This window comes from Cavia porcellus, unplaced genomic scaffold (genome assembly GCF_034190915.1).
Source record: "Cavia porcellus strain 051 isolate PalLab524CR breed Dunkin Hartley unplaced genomic scaffold, mCavPor4.1 scaffold_1, whole genome shotgun sequence".
In the NCBI taxonomy this organism is placed as follows: domain Eukaryota; kingdom Metazoa; phylum Chordata; class Mammalia; order Rodentia; family Caviidae; genus Cavia; species Cavia porcellus.
This window is the reverse complement of record NW_026947484.1, coordinates 47,015,300-47,035,451: the sequence shown is the minus strand read 5'-3', so window position 1 is coordinate 47,035,451 and position 20,152 is coordinate 47,015,300. Positions and strand designations below refer to the sequence as shown.

Genomic DNA, 20,152 nt, shown 5'->3' with positions numbered 1-20,152 from the left:
CTGAAATATCAAGAGGTCACTGACTCTTTAAGAACCTGGCATCAGAAGAAGGCAGGACAGCGGAGGCGAGTTAACAGGTAGTCTTGCTGTTTGCTGATAACCCTTCAGTATATGATACTTAAACCTTACTCATTCAAAGGATAGCAGGCTCATGCCTTCAAGGAAGGAGTTTAAAAAAAACTCTCTATGTTCCTTCAGTGGAACTGAACCTACAGTGTCCCTTTTGATACAGGAACAACAAAAAAAACATGTATTTGTAAACCGCTGTTTAGTAACTAGTGGGAAAGTTGAAATAATAGACTACCTAATACTAGGTAGCCTTATGAAAATGTATCTCTTAATTATTTTTGAGTTTATATTATTCAAAATTATTATTATTTTTATTATTATTTGTCTTTTTGAGACAGGATCTCCCTATGCAGTTCAGGCTGGCCTTGAGCTCACTTTGCAGCCCAGGCTGGTCTCAAACTCACAACGATCCTCTTGCCTCAGCCTCCGGAGTGCTGGGATTACAGGAGCAGGCCACCACACCTGGCTGATTTTCAAAATATTTTAAGTTACTTTTCCTTTCTTCAGAGCTGCTTCTTATTTGGGGGCTGTTTTACTGAGGCTTAATTCGTAAGGGGCGGCATTGTTTTGATATGGCTTTTTACAGAAGTAACAAGTTTGGGGGCTATTTGTATATGAGAGCAGATACAGATTAAAAACCAAGCTGAGATGTTGCCTACCACGTGACTGTTGGCAATGAATGGAATACCTTGTCTATAGTACACTGTCACTTCTGGACTAAAAAATGGAGAAAGAAACAATTTTTTTTTCTGGTACCGGGGATCAAACTCACAACTTCGCACTTGCCAGGCAGGCGCTTATGCCGCTGAGCTAAATCCCCAGCCCCGAAACAATTTTTTTCTTTGTGTTGACCTTGGTGATGAAGTAGGCTGTTAGTGTTAATTCAGACTGAAGAAATTATCTGACTCTTGGTTTGTGTATATTTACAATCCGTGTGCATTACTAGTAACACAGACAGCTTTTACAGTTCCGTGTGTGTACATAGGCTGTCCCTCAACCCCTCCTATATCCATTAGTTACCAAATTTTATAACCGGCCTTGTAACATTACAAAGTTTTGTTGCATCCAACTTTTTAAACTTTATAGTACAATTCTTGTCATTTTCTGAGGTAAACCAAAGGTATATTTCTCAAGGTTTTTGCTGCCTTCTATGGCAGCATTTGATGGAGGCGTTTTCATACTTTTGAAACATAAAAATAAACCGGATTGCAAATTCCTGTAAAAAATCTTAAACCGCAATAAGTTTTGGGTTGAAATTGTGCAGGATAGGCCTTAAATTTCGGCAGCCCAGTTCCCCATTCTCAAGCCTCAGGGGGTCTGGGGGAGTGGGGAGTCTTTGGATGGTCCCAGTGGTTATGTCAGGATCACTCCCCTCCCACAGAACTTTGGCCTTATATTTTTCCACAAAGGAATAAATAAAAATTTGGTGTGACATTTTCAGAACCTTATCACGTGCCTATATGAATAGTCAGCCAAGAAATGCCCAAAACATAGATCAGAGAAGATGAGGGAGAGTCAAGTCTTGTAAAGACCGGAGCTGAGTGATGGAAACTTTGACCTCCCTACTGGTGGCTTTGGAACTCCCTGCCTTGGGAACTCCACAAGGAAGGAGCTTCACCTTACGAAGGCTCTCAGTGTTCTATCATGGCCCCCTAAGTCTTAACTGTGTGCCCGGACAGCATAGGAATGCACCTACAAAGATATCCCGCTGAGACTGGAACTTTCACATCAAAGAGGCCAGGACCGCGGATGGAAGTTAGGAAGCTCTGCTAATGGGACATATTTCCAAATGTGTTCGGCCTGTGCTTGTCTTGCGGCCCATTCTGATAAAGCCCAGCAATGGATACAGGCAGAGCTCTCGTATTCTGGGTGGTGACTCTTGCCTGTTTTTCCCTCAAGCACAGCAAATAGGGTTGGAAGTGACAGAGCCACCTGCCTGATAGTTAAATGACAATTGTCTGACATTTGGGGAGGCAGTGGTAGGACCCCAGGCAGTGTAGCCATAAACCAGGTTGCAAAACTGTAGATTGGTGTTTGTTTCCCTTTATACCCATTGGTTATGTAGCTTAGGATCTGGAGTCCTGGATCCAAGGTCCTTATTGAATTTTTTTTTTTTTTTTTTGTCTTTTTCATTTTTTATCGGTACCGGGGATCGAACTCACGACTGCCTGCTTGCAAGGCAGGCACTTATGCCACTGAGCTAAATCCCCAGCCCCAAGGCCTGTATTGAACATGCACTGTATCTTACACAGTTTTTTCTAGTTCCTAGGTAATGTCCAGGTTCTCCTAGCTCCAGATGGAAGGGGAGTGTCCCAGGCTCTAGGGGTAAATAGATCTTACAGAACTTAGACTTGAATAGTGAAAAACTATTTCTTCTTGTTGCCTGCAAACCGAAAGTAAACTTTTCCTTTCATTAGGAGCATAAGCAAAACTCCAGTAGCATAATGATACCTGGGACTCTGTCACCACAGGAAGCAGATATTCTTGTCATACCTTACAGTTGTCACAGACATCTCCAAGGATCAGAAATCCTCACCATGCCTATGAAATGGTGTTGCCGTGGTTTATAAAAAAACCTACGTATGGTATCACTATGATTTAATATTATTTGCATCCTTTGTAGTCTCTATTTAAAATGTATTTAAAAATATGATTTTAAGCAGGGAATCAATAGGCCTCCTCAGGCCCTCAGAAAGTTTTTTAATTACAAGGCACAAAACCTGGAGGATTCTTATATTAAATGCTTGATCATGTTACTGTAAAGTGCATGCTCATCTGACAGTCTCCTCTCTAACCCAGACAAGCTGCTAGTGGGCGCCGTTTCAAGCAAGATGAGGGGGATACAGGAGACTAGGGGTCAGACTTTCTCCTCAAATCTTACTGACAGTTTACTGTGTGGACCAGCTCTGGGAACATATAGAGAAAAAAGTTTCTTATGTGTTTATTCCAGCTCTGCTCAACTCAGCCCTGGGGTTCGGCACATCTGATACACCCATCCAGCACCTCTAAAGCATGCAGGCTTTGAGAAGATAAAAAGAAAGATCAAGTCCCTTGGTGTCCCTTTGTCAAGGTTCAAGGGTCTTCAGAGAGGCTCATCCTACCCAGACACCGCCTCCAATTCAGCACCCCAGCCTCAGGAAGCAGGGCGCCAGCATGATTGCCTGGCCAGATGATAATAATAACATCATTAGCAGTAGGCATATTTATTTAGTGCTTAGTATTGCACCATCCTGCTGCATGACAAATATTACCTCATTTTATCTTTTTACAACCCATGACTTAAATGTTGTTATTATACCCCCTTTACAGTCACTAAAACAATAGTGATAAAAGTGGTGTTAGACTTAATTATGCCAAACTGATTGACTTGAGAGTTACCTAGGAAATTGGTAAAATATTCTTCTTGGTGTGTCCGATTGTGTCATGGAAGTGTGACCTTGAGTACTGTATTTGGTCCCTTGCCCCTTCCTTTCTGGACTAGTCCTGCTTTGTTTCCTAGACTCCATGAACTGAGGACTTTTGTTCCACTGCATTGTTCCACTATGATGTTTCTGCCTTGGACCCCGTTGACCATGGACTGAATGCCCTGAAACTGTGAGCCAAATGAAACATCTCTTCCTTTAAATTGTGTGTGTTCAGTAGTGTGTCCCAGCAATGGGACAGCTGACTGATGCAACGCTCTGGTATCTAGTTGTATATTAACATACGTGCACATACCATCTGCTCCACTTGAGAACTCGGGTGCCAGGACTAGAGTGTGTGGTGATACGTGTATTAGTGTTACTGATGTTGTCAGGTCTTTGCGGAGGCAAAACCTTTGTATGGAATCCTGAGCAAGAATCCTGACCCTAGGGCAATTACTTGCCTTTTCTGTGCCTCTCTGTTGTCATCTGAATCATCCTCCACCTACAGGGGATGGTGAGTGCTATGCATTTAATTCAGTTTACTACAATTATTCATACTGTTAATGGAGTAGTGGGTTAATGGGTCTTCTAGCTTTCTGCATGCTACTGTCTCATGCTATGTGACACCCTGAGCCACTTTACGACTCTGCCAGCAAGAAAGTCATCACCAGATGTAGCCCTTTGACCTGGGATTACAGCTGTGGGCCAAATTAAGTACTGTTTCTCATAATTTATCCAATCTGTGGTATTGTGTTTATAGCAATACAAGAATGGCCAAAGGGGCTGGGGGAGAAGTCATAGAGTCTGTTCTTAGCATATGTGAGGGGCCCTAAGTTCTGTCCAACCACCACACACACACAGTGGACTGAGGCAGTAAGGGGGAAGTGAGGCCATCTACGTATAGTTTTTAGCACAGCACTTACACCTGTAAGGTAAACGTAAGTTAGTAGTGAGCGTAATTCATAATCACAAAGATGTCAATAAGGTATCAGGAAACTGGTGATCTCCAAGGTGTAGGGGAGAGGAGGGTGGAGCACTCTGGGCATGCCTTGAAAGCAAAAGATGCTCAAACTGTGATTAGTTCAGATTTGCTGCAGTAAGCACCTACTAGGTTTGCCTGGACAGCGTATGTCCACTCTTCCTGTGATGATCCACCACCATCGCTTTGGGAAATGCCCTTCCCTATTCCATTCCTCGGGATCTCACCTGGCCCCTCTATCCAGGGCCCAGGCACTGGTCTCTCTTTTGCCCTGTATTTCAAAGCTCATGGCATAAGGGACTGGCTGACTTTTCTCTTCTCCCTGTTACAGAGTGAGGAGAGCAAATCACAACTCTTGGGAGATTATTGGAACCTCTGGATCCAGATGTGCCCCAAACCTGACACATTCCTGGATGCTCCTGACTTGTGATTGAATAGCTCTGGGGTTCTTTTTCCCAACCTATTAAATTCCATTTCCATCACTGTAATGGAGAGTTCTGGTATCGTTGTGAGTGTTATTTGACTATATTCCTATACATTGGGTGAACGCCAACTCCATATTTTACTCCTTACCCAATATTTTTGTGTATTCACTACTCACGAAGTCGTCATCACCATTCCGTCATCATCATCTACCGTCAGCAGTGTGGAGACCTCGTGTTAGTGGGCGTGGATACAGCAGAGAAGGAAGTTTTCAAGTAGCTGGAGTGGTGAGCTGTGTCTCAGAGCATGAGAGGAACTTGGTGAGATAAGAGCTGGATCCTAGAGCTCCTAAGGAGGCACTGTTCCCTGCTCGCTCTCACTTTGTCCTGGGTACCTGGAGTGCAAAACAAATGCAGGGCTCCTGCCTTCTCTGCACCTAACAGTTTGTGAAAGAGACCAACAAGGGGCTGCACTGGAGAGCAATCTGGAAGAAAGCAGCTCCCTAATGACAATTTCTCATCCTATGTTTAGTCACTGAAGAATCAAACACGTTTTAAATCTAGCAGCAAACGCAGGAAGGGTTGCTGACTTTAAGTGGACGGCCACAGTGGCAGGAAAACCATGCGTGGTTCCCATTTTTTCAAACCAACATCAACCAGCCTGCCTTGTAACCAACTGTAGTACTGATCGCCTACCACTAGGGAGAGAAAGAGGATAAAAGTTTTCTCATCCAAAGGCGCCTGGTCCATTAGGGTCCTGTTTGGGCTCTGGTTGTTCTAGTCCCTGTGATTTCTGGCAGGGTTCTCTGCAGAGAGGGTACAGTGAAAATTACAGTGTGACCTTTGAGGCAGCGAATCTGCCTAGACCTGTGGTCTCCCAGGTGTGTTTCTTGCATTTCTGGGGGGTCACTGAGACCCTTTTGAAAGAGGTCAAACGGTTTTCAAATTAATAGCAAGACATGATTTGCCCCCTCTCCTTTTGGTCTCTGCACCAGTAATGCAAAAGTGACGGTGGTTAAAGGTGCTAGCATCTTAACAGGAACCAAGATGCCGGGAGAAAGCCAGCGAGCAGCGACCACATTCTGCACCAGTGCACATGCACAGAAAGGAGAGCGAGCTGCAGCAAGGGCTGCCCTGAGCAGTCCATAGTTGTATGAAATCTTGGTCCTTGAATTACAATATGAACGCACACGCAGAACACACAGAGCATCACCTGCCAGTCAAAGTAGGCAGTTTATCAGGAAGAAAAAAACATTCATGTGTCTCAAATGGGAGTCCTTTTTATTGGAGAAACATCATTTCATTTTTAAAATTATTATTCATTTATTTTTCATTTTTTGAGACACAGTCTTGCTATGTAGTCCATTCTGGCCTTGAAGTCACTATTTTTTATTTATTTATATATTTGTCTTTTTTGAGACAGGAAAGCTATGCAGTTCAGGATGGCCGACGCTGGTCTCAAACTCGCAACAACATTCCTGCCTGAGCCTCCTGAGTGCATTGATTATAGACATGCACCACCGTGCTCAACTCTTGAAATCAATAACATTGAACCCAATAACATTGAACCCAGGCTGCTTTTGAGCTCACCATCCTCAAATGACCTGAAAACTAAGATTTTTTTCAGACTTCGCTATTTGGGAGATATTTCCTCAAAAATAAAATGAGCTTTCCCCTTTAAGGGAGACAACTATCATTAGTGCCAATGATAAAAGTTGAGCTTTTCAGAAAAACAGAAATCTACAAAACCACAGTGAGCTTCACAAATTATTCCTACTTGAAGACTTTAACAACTAATTTGGTAGAGATATTAATTTGATATTTTTATTATGTAATGAAATACATCAGTTTTGTATAACTTAGTGAACCACTATTTTATCCTCTGAATGAATTAAAGATCTGCTCAAAGCACAGTATAAGCAATAGAGTTTAATATAAGAATATAAAAAAGTACAAAAAGTACATTCAGCCCTGCATGGTGTGCAGCATACCTATAAGCCCAGGCACATGGTAGGCTGAGGCAAGAGGATCACAAATTCAAGCCTAGACTGATCAACTTAGCAAGACAGTCTCAAAATAAAATAAAAACAGCCAGAGATGCATACACAGGCTCTGGGTTCAATTCCCTGTAATTAAAAAGAAAAAAAGTTCACTGATATGGTCTCAGGTTGCATATTGTTACTAATCTTTAAGAAGCTAACATTTTGGTAGTTTGGTATAGTCCGAAAGGTAATCAGACACAGGAATATCCCAAAAGCTTTTAGAATAGCCCTTCCTTTTCCAAATACTAACCTATGAGGGCTGGATTTTCCTCCTGTGCTTTAACCCAAATAATATATTACAGCAACAGACCTAAGGCAGAAGCAGACAGCAGGCTCTGCCCACTGCTAGCCAGCAGCTCTCAAGGAAGTGTGCATCCATCTGCCCCCCTGCTTAGTTACAAAACCTACACATGGCTTGCATCTTTGTCTATACAACCTTCTTCTGGAAACAAAGGGTCTGGTTGAGGACAGCTGTACTAGGCTTCATGCAGTGTGAAAACGCCATATGCTTGTGATAAATAATAATTGTTTGTTTTATTTTAAAGAGAATAAAACCCAGCAAAACAAAACAGAGGAAAGCCAATCAAAACAAAGCAGTGAAAGTGGTACAGAACTTTGGAGCAGGATAAAAGGAAGTCAACAGTGGCCACCATCGTGTATCTTGGTATCTTCACAATAGCTGTCCATTTCATCAGATATAGTAAAATCAAATAAAGCAAGACAGAATAAAACCAATCATAATAAAACAGTGGATAAAACAAAACAATAAATTGGAACAAAACAAAACAGTGAGAACAACATTGAATTTCAAAAACAAGACAGAAGGAATCCCCTTATTAGCTATGCTGCATTCTGTTATCCCCCAATAGAGGCTCAGACTACCAGCCTTAGGTCTGCAAAGCCAATCAAACAATACAAGCATTCAGTTGTTTTTGCTCAGTTGCTATGAACTCAGTCTGTCCTCTGAACCAGCTGGTTGCTTGGTGTGTGTGTGTGTGCGTGTGTGTGTGTGTGTGTGTGTGTGTGTGTGTGTGTATGCAGATTTCCGATTCTCAGCCTGTGCACGGGCTGGCTCACAGGAAGGGTGAACTGGCTTCTCTCCTCCTGGGCCCTGAATGGTTTTTTCAGCTTACCAGAAGGGCACACTGGCTTCTTGAGGTGCTCCTCCCAGACCCCACAATGTGCATTTGTTTGGGAGAAATATATATAATGTATATTATCTTGATTATTTTCATCCCTTTCATCTCTCCTTCAGTCTCCTTCTTTCCCTCTCACTCTGATCCCCTTTCCCATCTCCAAAAATTCTATCTCCCTGTTTCCTACCATCTTTACTTTAACTATTTATTTATATTTTGGCTTCATCATACAAGAGAAACCATGCAATATTTAACCTTCTGAGTCTAATTTATTTCATTTAATATTATGTTCTCAAGATCCATCTATTTGAGCCAGGAATTTATCTCAGTGGCACAGCACCTGCCTGGAAAGCACAAGGTCCTGAGTTCAATTTTTGGTCATAATAACAACAACAAAAAATCCACCCATTTTCCTACAAATCACTGGAATTTATCCTTTTTATGGCTGAATAGTATTCCACTGTGTATACACCACATTTTTTGTATCCATTCATCTGGCGATGGGCCTTGGGGCTGTTACCATAGTTGGGCTATAGTGAATTACTTTGTTATAAACACGGCTGTGCATGCATCACTATAGTATGAGGTCTTGAATTCCTTTGGGAAGATACCTAAGAGAGGAATAGCTAGATCGAAAGGAATTTCTATTTTTAGTCTCCAGAGGACTCTCCATATTGATTCCCACAGTGTGCAGTAGGCCTTGCCTGTGCCTGTGTGCTCAGATGTTTCCCCTCTTTCATCTCACACAGTTTCAATGCTTCTGTCTTTTCCTAGCTCTGTCTTAGTCACTTTCTCATGGCTGGGACACAATACCCGACACCCACAAGTTAAGGAAAGAGAGGTTTATTTGGACTCACATTTCAGTCCATGGTGAGCTGGCTCCAAAGCAGGACAGCACGGCAGCCAGCGGTCGTGGTGGAGAAAAGCTGCTCATGGCGTGACCACCCAGCAGCAGCAAGAGCACAAAGGGAAGGGCCAGCAGGGGGATAAACCCTTCCAGGCCGGCTGCCAGAGTGCAGGGACTCGCCTCTTCCTACCAGACTGCCTGCTAATGACAAGGAAGCCAAGAGCCCCCGCTACCCAGTAAACTCTCAAAAACCCCACCCGTGAGCCCATGAGGGTTTGGAGAGACATCTAGACACAAAGCAGAGCAAAAATCTTTGCTCCATTTTGATTGCATTTTAGCACAGGGTGAGCGATATGGGTCATTTCATTCTTCAACAAGTGCATGAGTTTCTCAAGCTCCATCTGCTAGAGAGGCCCCAAGTGTAGGCTAATTTTAGCAACTTTGTCAAAGACCTGGTGGCCAAAAGTGTGTGAGGTAATTCTGTGTCTTCCATTCCACTGGTCCACATGTCTATTTTTTATGTCAGTAGCATTTTTTAAAACTACTATAGTTTCATAATATAACTTGAAATGCGGTACTGCGAAGCCTCTGCCTTTGCTCTTGTTACTCACTATGGCTTTGGCTCTTCTAGATGCATATAAACTTTAGGATCATTTTCTTCTAGCTCTGTGGAGAATGTTACTGGCATTCGGATAAGAAGCAGCCCTCCTTCCAGTGGTGCCCTCAAGAGGGTGCTAGAGCCCTACATGCAGCCTGGGAAGAGGTCGGTTTGTGGTCTTAGGGACCTGGGTTTGCTTTGGGTCCACTTGTTTGATCTTTGCTCTAGGTATAAACAGACAAGCAGAACAAAATTAAGACGGGGGACTGTGCATACAATAAAAACAGTACTTGATAGACTCTGCCACTGGCCTCTCCTCTGATTCCAGTTTTCCCTTAATCCTCCTCGCTAAAAAGCTGGCAACCTGACCCTGCTGACTTTTTTGCATGGCCCCTGGCCGTTTGCAAAGCCCCTTCCTATGCACAGAGCTCAGGCAGCACCCAGCCTCTGTGAGGAACAGGTGTCTTGCATACAGGCGATGCGCCAGCTCGTGCTCAGCTGCCCTGCCAGGATGCTGAGCTGGCAGGACCGGGAGAAGCAGCGTCACTCAGCTCCCCTGGGACCAGCATCATCTTCCACCGGACCAAGAGCAAAGACCGGAAGCCACCGATGCCCAGAGCAGGGAGCCCGAGCTTGGTATTGAGAGCATTTGAGGTGCAGCCTGAGAATGTGCTTGTCTACCCCATTCCAAACAGATGCTGCTGGTCCGGATCTCCAGTGTGCAAATTGCTTTACCTCACACCTCGAATTTGTAGCGCTGGTCCCCACCTTTGCGGCCAGCTGGGCGGCCTACCTGGGCCTAAACAAATTCACCTTTCCTGGACGGCCTGCTTTAGCACTGAGCTGGATAAATAGGACTTGCCCCAGGTCACACTGCAGGAGGTCGGTAGAGTAGTTTCAAGAAGAACCCCCATCTTCCCATTCCTAATCAAGGGTAATTCCCAAGGCTAATGACTCCTTTGTCACTTTCTTTAGTAGCAAACAAGGATGATGGCAATTGTTATTCGGAAAAGGCTACAAGTTAGTGCCAGGGTTGGCCTCCTTTGTGTCCAAACAGTGACCCCTTCGCTAGCTGATGGGGTCACAGGTTTTGTTTTCCTTTCCCCTGCAGCAACCTAGCATTGTGTCCCCATCTACTAGTTACTTGATAAACATGTTTAGTTGAAGTCTTCATTGAGCGTGGTCTAAGGGAACAGCCAAAAAAACAAAAACAAAAACAAAAAAACCAATCCCCTCGATTTTATCCATGCCATGTTGTAGGAGATAAAAATATCCTCTGATACCTTAAATCATAAAGGATAGAAGCACATCAAGTACCAAAGTTCAGTTTTTTAGAATTAGACGTCTAAAGGCTGTTATGTTTCCAAAGATAGTAGATTTCCAACTTATTTAATACAAAAAGTTGTTGGGTGTTTATTCTGAGCAAGTAATTCTGCTAGGGCTGTAAATAAGCTCTGGTCTCTGGCTTTTAGGAATGTGGAGTCGAGCTGAAAGAAGTGGAGTGTTCGTAATTAACCACAGTCTTGCACCATGTGGAATGCGACACTGGCTAACGCAGCGGTCCATGGTGCAGGAGACCAAGGGAGAAGCCACTTGCACTTAGGAGAAGGAATGAAGTGACTGAGGTCTGAGCTGAGCCTCTACGAGCTGGGAGGATCTTGTCGGTGAACTTGTTCCAGGTCCAGAAAGCCACAAGAGGAAGACACAGGTCCCGGGAGCAGCTGTCCTTCTGTCTGACAGGGGACAGGGACAGAAGCGGTTGGACGAAGTGAAAGGGTTTTGGCCCAGACAGGACACTGTAGCCAGGAAAGCCACAACCGGAAGCAGGAAGCCCATCTCCCCTGCCCCTAGGAAGTTACCTGTGACGCCATCTTCCCACCCCTGGAAATTTACATATGGCGCCAAACCTAGGACCAATGGGCTACCTGTGTATCCCTAATGCCCGCCTTAGGTTCCACCCCAAACCGAGGCTATTTACAGGCCCCCACCCACGTGTCCACCGGAGAGATCGCCTGACGCCGGCGGTGGGGGTGCCGGTCATCTCTCTCCGTGTTCTCAGAATAAAGGCCACTTTTTATTTTATATTTCTCATCTTTTGTTAATATTTTTCATCTTTTGGAAATAACTGTAGCACGAAGCATCACAGGCAGCGGCCTCAGCCCAGTGCCAGCGAGCAGTGCTGAGCCAGGAGACGGGAAGGGGCTGTGCTGCAGGGCGGGTGTGCAAGGCACACGGAAGGGATGAGAGGAGAGCAAGCAGGGGGCAGGCCAGCGAGAGGACCCTCCCGAAGCTGACACGAGAGAGGGAATGGCTTGTGTTTGGGTCTTTTGTGGTAAACCTGGTTTTGAACCTGGTTTCACTTGCTCCTTCCATAATCCTCGGCTGTAAAACCTCTCTGGACCTTAGCTTTCCCACCTGTGCAAGGATGGGCAGATGCCGCAGGGTCCAGCCTGTCTCTAAAGTTCTGTGATTCTGAGGGCCTTGTTTTCTATCCACTGTAAATCTGACCCTGTATGGCTGAGGTCTCTTAACTCTTCAAATTTGCTAAAATCATTTTGGTTCTCTTTGGTGAAATCCGACGGTCAAAGGTCCCATTGATCTGACCATGGTTTGGAGCGGAATGGAGATGATGCAGTTTTTCCCTCTGACTCTAACCTCTCTGAACTGGAACTTATTTCAATGATACCATCTTTTCAAGTGTGGCTGAAGAGAGAAAACCTATCTGGATGAGTTTACACACTCAGGGACGGGAAGCATGTTTCTAGCTGTGGATATGTGGTGGGTTACTTAGGTTACTTTTTATAAACACAGGCATTTTGTGTCAAGGGCAGAGGCCAGATTTCATGACTATAACTGGAAATCTTAGGGAACAGATGAATCATATAACACATCACTCCAACCGGAAAGCGAATGCACCCTACCCTTGGCGTTTATCTCAGCGTGGTGGGGGAAATGGGGGGGGGGGGACCCTTAGCTCTCTTGAGAGAGCAGGAGGAACCCTGAGTGCCAGCCCTGTGTGGGATGCGATGGTCCCACATAGACTCCAGCCCAAAAGACCACATAGTGCCTTTTGTTCTTTCCTAGGGGTGGGAAGGATATGAAAAACAATGATCTGGCTATGAAGAAGAATCGGGGGAGTAAAAATGAATCATTGCCAGCTGCCAGGAAACACCAGGAGTTCTCTAATGGACCTGAATCCCCGGACCTCGGTGGGAGAGGCAAACTGGGAGCTGGCTGGAGAGATGGAGGTCGGAGAAAGGGACCTTCAGGTGCTCCTGAGGCTCACAGGCAGGGCCACGGAGCAACCCAAAGGCCTGGAACTTTCTGCTTTCCTAAGATCACTCTGGGGTGATTTCCTGTGATGTCCCTTAGGGAGAGTTTCTTTGCCTGGAGCTGTCCTTAGTGATTTCCTCATCAATTGCCTCTGGCCCATTATCCACCCAGTGCATCATCTGCATAAAAATGTGGAGAATGTGGCCGAGGATTCTTCCCCTGTCCGGAGAAGGCTGTGAAGGAGGAAGCTGTGTGTGTAGCGCTCGCTGCGCACTAGCCCTGGACCCCAGCCTGGGAACCAGACTGTGGCTAGGGCAGGAAAGGGATGCATCCTGAGCCCTGCTGCTCCCTTCCAGCCTGAGCTGGGACCTGGGATTTCAGGAGCACCCCGAGAGCTGCTGACCCACAAGCATGAGATTTGAGCTGGATTCTCTCTAGTTTACTTGTGCATTTTTAATTACGTTGAAGAATCACCTTTAAAAGCATCCTTATGCTGAACTCTCCATTTATGTGTGAATTCTTTAGCTTTTTAAAAAGAAGTTTCTTTTTTTAATTTTTAAAAACTTTATTATTAACATTTTTGAACACACAAAAATTAGGATAGTGTGATTAAAGCCCACACCTAATATCAGTATTTCTCAGTGTTTTGCCAAATTTGTGGCACCCATGTCCTAGCAATACTTTTTGAGGTATATTAAAGCAAACCCCAAATAATGTTGAATATATTTTAAATATATAGAGCATATGTAAGGTCTTTTACTTTTTCCAGTACTGGGAAACTCTTCATGAGCTATTTCTCCAACCCTTTTTTATTTTTTATTTTGAGGCAGGGTCTTGCTAAATTGCCCAGGCTAGCTTGGAACTTGTGACCGTCTAACCTCAACTGCCTGAGTGGCTGAAATTACCAGGGCGTGGTGCCCAGCAGGACTTTCTAACTTAATGATATTGCCTACGTATCAAAAATAATCATTTCATATCATGTAACCCCATTTTTCTACTTTCTTTAGTTGTCTGAAATGTCTTTTAAAGTGGATTGCTTAGGATCCCAGTGAGGTCCACACAGAACACATGGTGTCTGTCGTATTTTCTGCACTATTAGTTTGCGGTAGAAATCAGGACTTAGGTTTTGCAGAGTTTCCCACAATTCTTGCATTCCTGTGGTGTGTTCCCAGAGAGCCCCAGTTCCTTCTAATTGGGAAATGGGCTTCAAAGACCATCATCTGTGGACAAGGGTCATTCTTTGCTATGGGGTTGTTATTGTTTTGTGGGTTTTTTCTCAGAGTAAACAACTGAAAAATATCTGTATATTTGAAAATCAGAAAAACAGCTTTAATGGATATTTTCCATTCAAGTTTAAGACTCCAGGGTTTTTCCTTGTTTGGTTTTACCTTGGTATCTTGTTTTCCTTATACTGAAAAGTGAAAGGGTTTTGGCCCAGACAGGACACTGTAGCCAGGAAAGCCTCAACTGGAAGCAGGAAGCCCCTATCTCCCCCGCCCCTAGGAATTTACCTGTGACGCCATCTTCCTGACCCTGGAAATTTACATATGGCGCCAAACCTAGGACCAATGGGCTACCTGTGCATCCCTAATGCCCTCCTTAGGTTCCACCCCAAACTGAGGCTATTTACATACCCCCCACGCCACGCGTCTGCTGGAGAGATTGCTGGTTGCCAGCGATGGTCATCTCTCTCCGTGTTCTCAGAATAAAGGCTTTTTATTTTGTACTTCTCATCTTTTGGAAATAATCCTATCATTTGGTGTGGTGACTCGATCGGCAGGCGATTGACTACTGGGACACACCCAGTTGAGTCCCCAGCCGATAACATCCTGGATTAATTCTGAGCTTTTTCCTCTCCCAAGATGTCCTTGTCACCAGCCGCCTGCACTCAGCATCGGCCAGATTGATTTCAGGTGAGCACTCCCCGGGGAACTCTTGGCACTGGGCAGCCCCAGTCGACTGTTCTCCCCATTCACGTGGGTCTATGGCATTTTCACGTTCTTAGGACAGCCCAAGGCAGGGTTCTTTCTGGGCGAATCTGTGTCCACACTCTAAAATCTCTCACGTTCTTTGGGTTTGGATAGCCCAAAGCAGAGATTTTTGGACCGCCCACACTGAAAGGACTGCCTCACTTCCCTTAAAGCCTCACGCTTTCAAGGGCAAAACTGTTACTGCCCCACATGAGCTCCACTGATAAATCTCTCAGTGACGACTGGAATATATGAGTTTTTGGAACCGTAGCCGCCATGTGGTACCACAAACTAGTGATGGCTTGTTCTGGACCACTGGCTTATTTCTTGCCTGAATCAGTCACGGGAAACGTATTTTCTAACTCCCAAAAGACGCCTTTACAATGCCTAATTTCCAATTTATGTACTCTAAAAATTAAAAGTACCATAAAAACTAAACAATTAACTTTTTACTGCCAGGAGGTCTGGCCAACCTACCCGCTTATCGGCAAGCGTTGGCCCAAAGAAGGAACATTTGACCCCTGCATTCTCAGAAACCTGTATGATTTCTGTCAGACTGGCGACAAGTTATTAGAACTGCCTTATATTCAGGCCTTTCTTATTCTGAGAACACGTCCATCTCTCATTAAGTCTTGTGCTCCCGCTCAGATACTTTTAGCTAACTCTACTGCGTCACAAACTTTTCTGTCCTGCCCTCCCGGTGTTTTCCTGGCCGCCTCCTGCCTACCCCCAAACTTGTTCCCTGCCGTTACCTCCCGCCAGACCACTCTCCCCTCCCCCTATGCCTGATTCTCTCAGCAGCTCTAATCCCTCTGTGTCGCAGTTATCTCCCAATGTGCGATCCTCTTCCCCTCTGTCTTCCTGGACCAATAACTCTCCCAGCAGCTTTAATCCCTCTGTTAGCGCTTCCTCACAGTCTCCGACTTCTTCTCCTGAGAATTCTCTATCCCCTACAGCATTCTCACCGCCCGCCCACCATACTAGGTCTCGGTCACTGTGCCCTTCCAGCAGGCTGCGTGATTGTTCCCAATGGGAACAATCGCCATGTTGCAACCCTCTGCCACGTGGCATGGTGCCGCCATGTTCAGGAGGGTCACATTGTGACAGGGTAGCGCCATGTTTTGGGCCATGTGACAGGGCACTGCCATGTTTCCAGGACCCTCACTGTCAGCAGGCACCCCCTTGTGGCTCCTCTTGTAAACTGCAACAGCCGCCCTGTTGCAGTGCGCATGATGCTTCATTGTGCTGCCGACAGCAATCGTCTCGCTGCCAGGCACACAGTGAGATGCCATCTGCCTGTGTTTCCCAGGGTGACCGGCAGCAGCTCTGTAGCCGCTCTACAGATGATTGTTCACATGTGCCTACCGGACGATGGCTGCCCAATGGCCCTCTGCTCTGGAATCTTCTCCTCAGGTTCTGCTACCACTTTGGGATCAAGCTGGCCCTGAGGGACTTGTTAACATCTATGTGCCTTTTTCCCTTTCTGATTGATCTCAGATTACCCATAAATTAGGTAGCTTCTCTGTTGACCCACAAAATTATATCAGGCAATTTGAATTTATTACTAATTGTTATGATTTGCATTTTAAGGATGTTTATGTGATTCTAAATACCACTCTCAGCTCACAAGAACAGAATCAGCTGTGGCAAGCAGCTCGAGAAGAAGCTGATCACAGAACATAAGGTAAACACTGCTGATAATGACCCTGGACCTATAGCTGTGCCTGAGCAGGACAAGCATACTAACTATAACAAACTTTTAAAACAGGTCCAGGAGGCTAATAAAAAACCAGCTGCGTTCCTAAATTGGCTTTCTAATCCTTGAGCCCCGAGAGCAGTTCCAGCTTCGTGTGCTGCGTCGGGCCACCTCCCAGCCCCTCCCCCACGTGCTCTCCCAGGCCCTCCCTCCCCTGTGCGCTGTCATCACCGCCGCCTTAAACGTTTCTGGGAGCAGTGCCAGCCCACCCCTGCGTGCTACGTCCCAACGCATGCCCCACCCCCACCCTGGGCGTGCTCTGCCAGCATGCCACAAAACAGCAGCTCTGTGGCTCCGCTCAGGCATGCTTTTTTTACAATTCTGCTCTGCTCAAGAGATGCTATTTTTTTTATCACAATTCTCAAACCATTTAATCAAGGTTACTGGCCACCTGATAATTTTACCAGCCTTGTTTATCAATCAAAGCCTTCACCAATCTCCTGTTTAACAACTAAGGTTATAAATTCCTTTTTGTCTATTCCAAGACAAGGGTAGACAAGGGTTTTCTTTAAAGTTTTATTTTATTTGTTTTGGTTCATACTACTGCAAATAACAACTTTAAAAACTAAATGTGTTCAAAATTTGACAGTATTAGATCAGTTTTGATAGATTTATTCATAAGATTGCTAAACCTTTACTGCAAAATGTTTCCATTAAAGCCTTTTTAGACAGACTAAAGCCTTTTTGGGCAGACTAAAGCCTTTTTAATTAAATGTATAATTCCACACAACACCCTAGAAGTGATATGCCATCCAGATAAAGTCTGCTCTCTAATCTGAAATGCCAATGTTAAACTCCTGCATACTTACTTAATTCTACTGTAGTCCAAATCCCAAACAAAAAGGCAAAACTTGACCTTCAAACCTTAGAGAGATCTTAATATAGTTTTTCATATTTTTAACACTTTTGACACTTGGAGTTCTGAGGCAGGTAAACCTACACAAGGTGGAGCTGCCTGGCCCCCCATGGACCCCCATGGACACTCAAATGCAGCAGAAGTCATTGGGCAAGAGAGTGCCCCATCCTGGCATTCTTTGAGACCTTACTCCAGGGCTGCTGGACTGTCCTAGCCACCAAAGAGTGGGTAAGCCATCCTAACTTCTAGCCCTCACAGGAAATGTCGACACTGCCAGATTTGTCACTGACAGAAAATTGCTGCTGAAGACTGAGGGGGCTCAGGGCCAGCAGCCCCCTTTGTGGGTGTCCGTCTCGGAGTCCAAGTTCCACTAAAACTCTCAGGTAAGTCATTCTCTATATTTGTGGAGATAGAGGCCATTATACAGAGTTCTTTCTGAGTTTTTAGGCTGCTATATTAAGTCCTCAATCTCTATGACGGGGTATTGATGGTCAACCTATGCCATTTATAAACAGGGCCTATTTCATGCAGGTCCCAGTCCTAAATCTTAAAACGCTTTCACTCTCTTGTGTTTATGCAGGCTCACTTAGATACACTGAGGCCTTGGCAGCTTCCACTTATTGTCACTGGTGGACCTCTCCTCAGTGTTATAAGACCACCCTCTGCCTTTCTTATTCACCAAATTCTCAGACAATCCTGGTCAAGACTGACAGATACATTTTGTCTTCTCACTCTGTTTATACTTTTTCAGGATACATAAAAGGCTTTCTCACAACCACGGAAACTGCTGATATACTTGCTAAAGTTCTGTTGCAGCAAATCATTCCAAGGACTACAACCAGGTTACAGTGACCCATGCCTAAATCAAAGTTGCTAGACTGCCATTCTGGTTTCGCATCCCTCAAGCCCTAGATCCAACCATCCTTTTCCTACTCACCTCTGCCTTACCAAGGCCTCACAGCCACAGTTAACAGGCTAAGTCATGATTTGTTATCCACTTTGGTTCCTAATTTCTTATGTTCTATTAATGATCATATTTACAGCAGGACTCTTGACAGTCTTTCCCAAAGACTCCCACATCATGCATAAGATAATCTTCATAATGTTCCATATGATAACAGTCACAGTTCTTTCTACCCTCAGCTGTCTGGTTAAAACTGACATCCCTGAAAGCCTAAGCCCTTACCTTCCCTGGTACAGCCACTGCTTTCCCTGCTCCCCCTATTTTTTCCAGTTCAACTCCTGGACCGGATACAAGTTTTATACACCTACTGTCTTAACTTTTATGCTTTCACTGGGGGGAGTAATCACCCCTTATAACATCATTTCTCCTAACCTCACACTTAATTTTCAGAATTCTGCCTTACCGTGGAACAAGTCTTAAATCAAAGGCACCTTTCCCTCTACCTCACCTGGGTCCTTAAATATGACAGCACCATGTATCCTCATAACATCTTGTCTCTTTGTTTTTCCAGTCTAACATACATGCATTCACCAGTGAAGTTGTCCTGCCAAAACACCTGGCACCAGCGTCTACCTGGACATCAACCTTCATCCCGTCGACTCCCCTAGGCTCCAGTATAGCGCCCTCTGCCAGCAGGAAATAGTTAAAGAGAGAAATCTTCGCCCCTTTTCATAATAATAATAATCATAAGATGGGATATGAAAGGGTTTTGGCCCAGACAGGACACTGTAGCCAGGAAAGCCTCAACTGGAAACAGGAAGCCCCTATCTCCCCCACCCCTAGGAATTTACCTGTGACGCCATCTTCTCGCCCCTGGAAATTTACATATGGCGCCAAACCTAGGGCCAATGGGCTACCTGTGCATCCCTAATGCCCTCCTTAGGTTCCACCCCAAACTGAGGCTACTTACATACCCCCATGCCACGTATCCGCTGGAGAGATCGCCGGTCGCCAGCGGTGGGGGGTGCCAGTCATCTGTCTCCATGTTCTCAGAATAAAGGCTGCTTTTTATTTTATACTTCTCATCTTTTGGAAATATTTTTCATCTTTTGGAAATAATCCTATCAAAAAGCTTGACTTCTCTGACACTAATGTAATTATGAACTGTAGCTTATGACACATTTATAGCTTAAAAAACAATAGAGGTAATAAGCTTACATCCAGCCTCAGAAAATTAGCAACTGAATGAGACCCTGCCTTAAAATAAAAATATGGAAAAGGGCCAGGGAAGGCTGAGATCAGTCCGCAGTAAACTGCTCTCCCCAAAAAGAGAAAGATAGGACCCATATTATGTACCATAGGACTACAGAACAGGACATAGGTTATGATTTCTTTCTTTCTTTTTTCTTTAATCGGTACCAGGGATCAAACTCACAAACATGAGCTTGCAAAGCAAGAGCTTATGCCGCTAAACTAAATCCCCAGCCCCATAGGTTATGATTTCTTCAAGGAAATTCCAGAGACAATGTCTTCTCTGATGATCTGATGGAGATATTCATCACTGTTCCCGCTTGCATTGTTTTCTTTCCTTCCTTGATTGTTCTGTTTCTGCTTTTCAGTCTTTCTCAAGTACCTAGTGACCCTTTGCTGCTGTTTTAAATTTTAAGTGATGCTAAAATAGCAACATTACTAGCAACAGGGAGATTAGGAAAATAGGAATATAAAATCCAAGAATTTAAAATTCTTAAATCTCATCTTTGTATCACAAATATGTACCAACCCATTTTTTTTCTCTTAAATTGTTGTGGGGAAATTCCTAAGCCAGAGGAAAGCAAACCTAACAGAAAGGAAGGAAGACTCTTTGCACCGAGGAGATAAGAAGACAGTGGTTTAATC

At 44.7% G+C, this 20,152-nt stretch overlaps 1 long non-coding RNA gene across 2 annotated transcripts in view; it reads left to right on the top strand.

Annotated features, from left to right (window-relative positions):
• Window positions 1-4,940, top strand: part of LOC134475798 (uncharacterized) — a 44,896-nt gene extending 39,956 nt beyond the window's left edge. The window contains exons 5-6 of one of the 2 annotated variants that reach the window (XR_010047061.1): window positions 3,569-3,663; window positions 4,784-4,940. This is a non-coding gene — a long non-coding RNA (uncharacterized LOC134475798). The remainder of the gene's footprint in view (window positions 1-3,568; window positions 3,664-4,783) is intronic. The other variant, XR_010047063.1, reaches the window with a different exon arrangement.
• The last annotated feature ends 15,212 nt before the right edge of the window (window positions 4,941-20,152 follow it).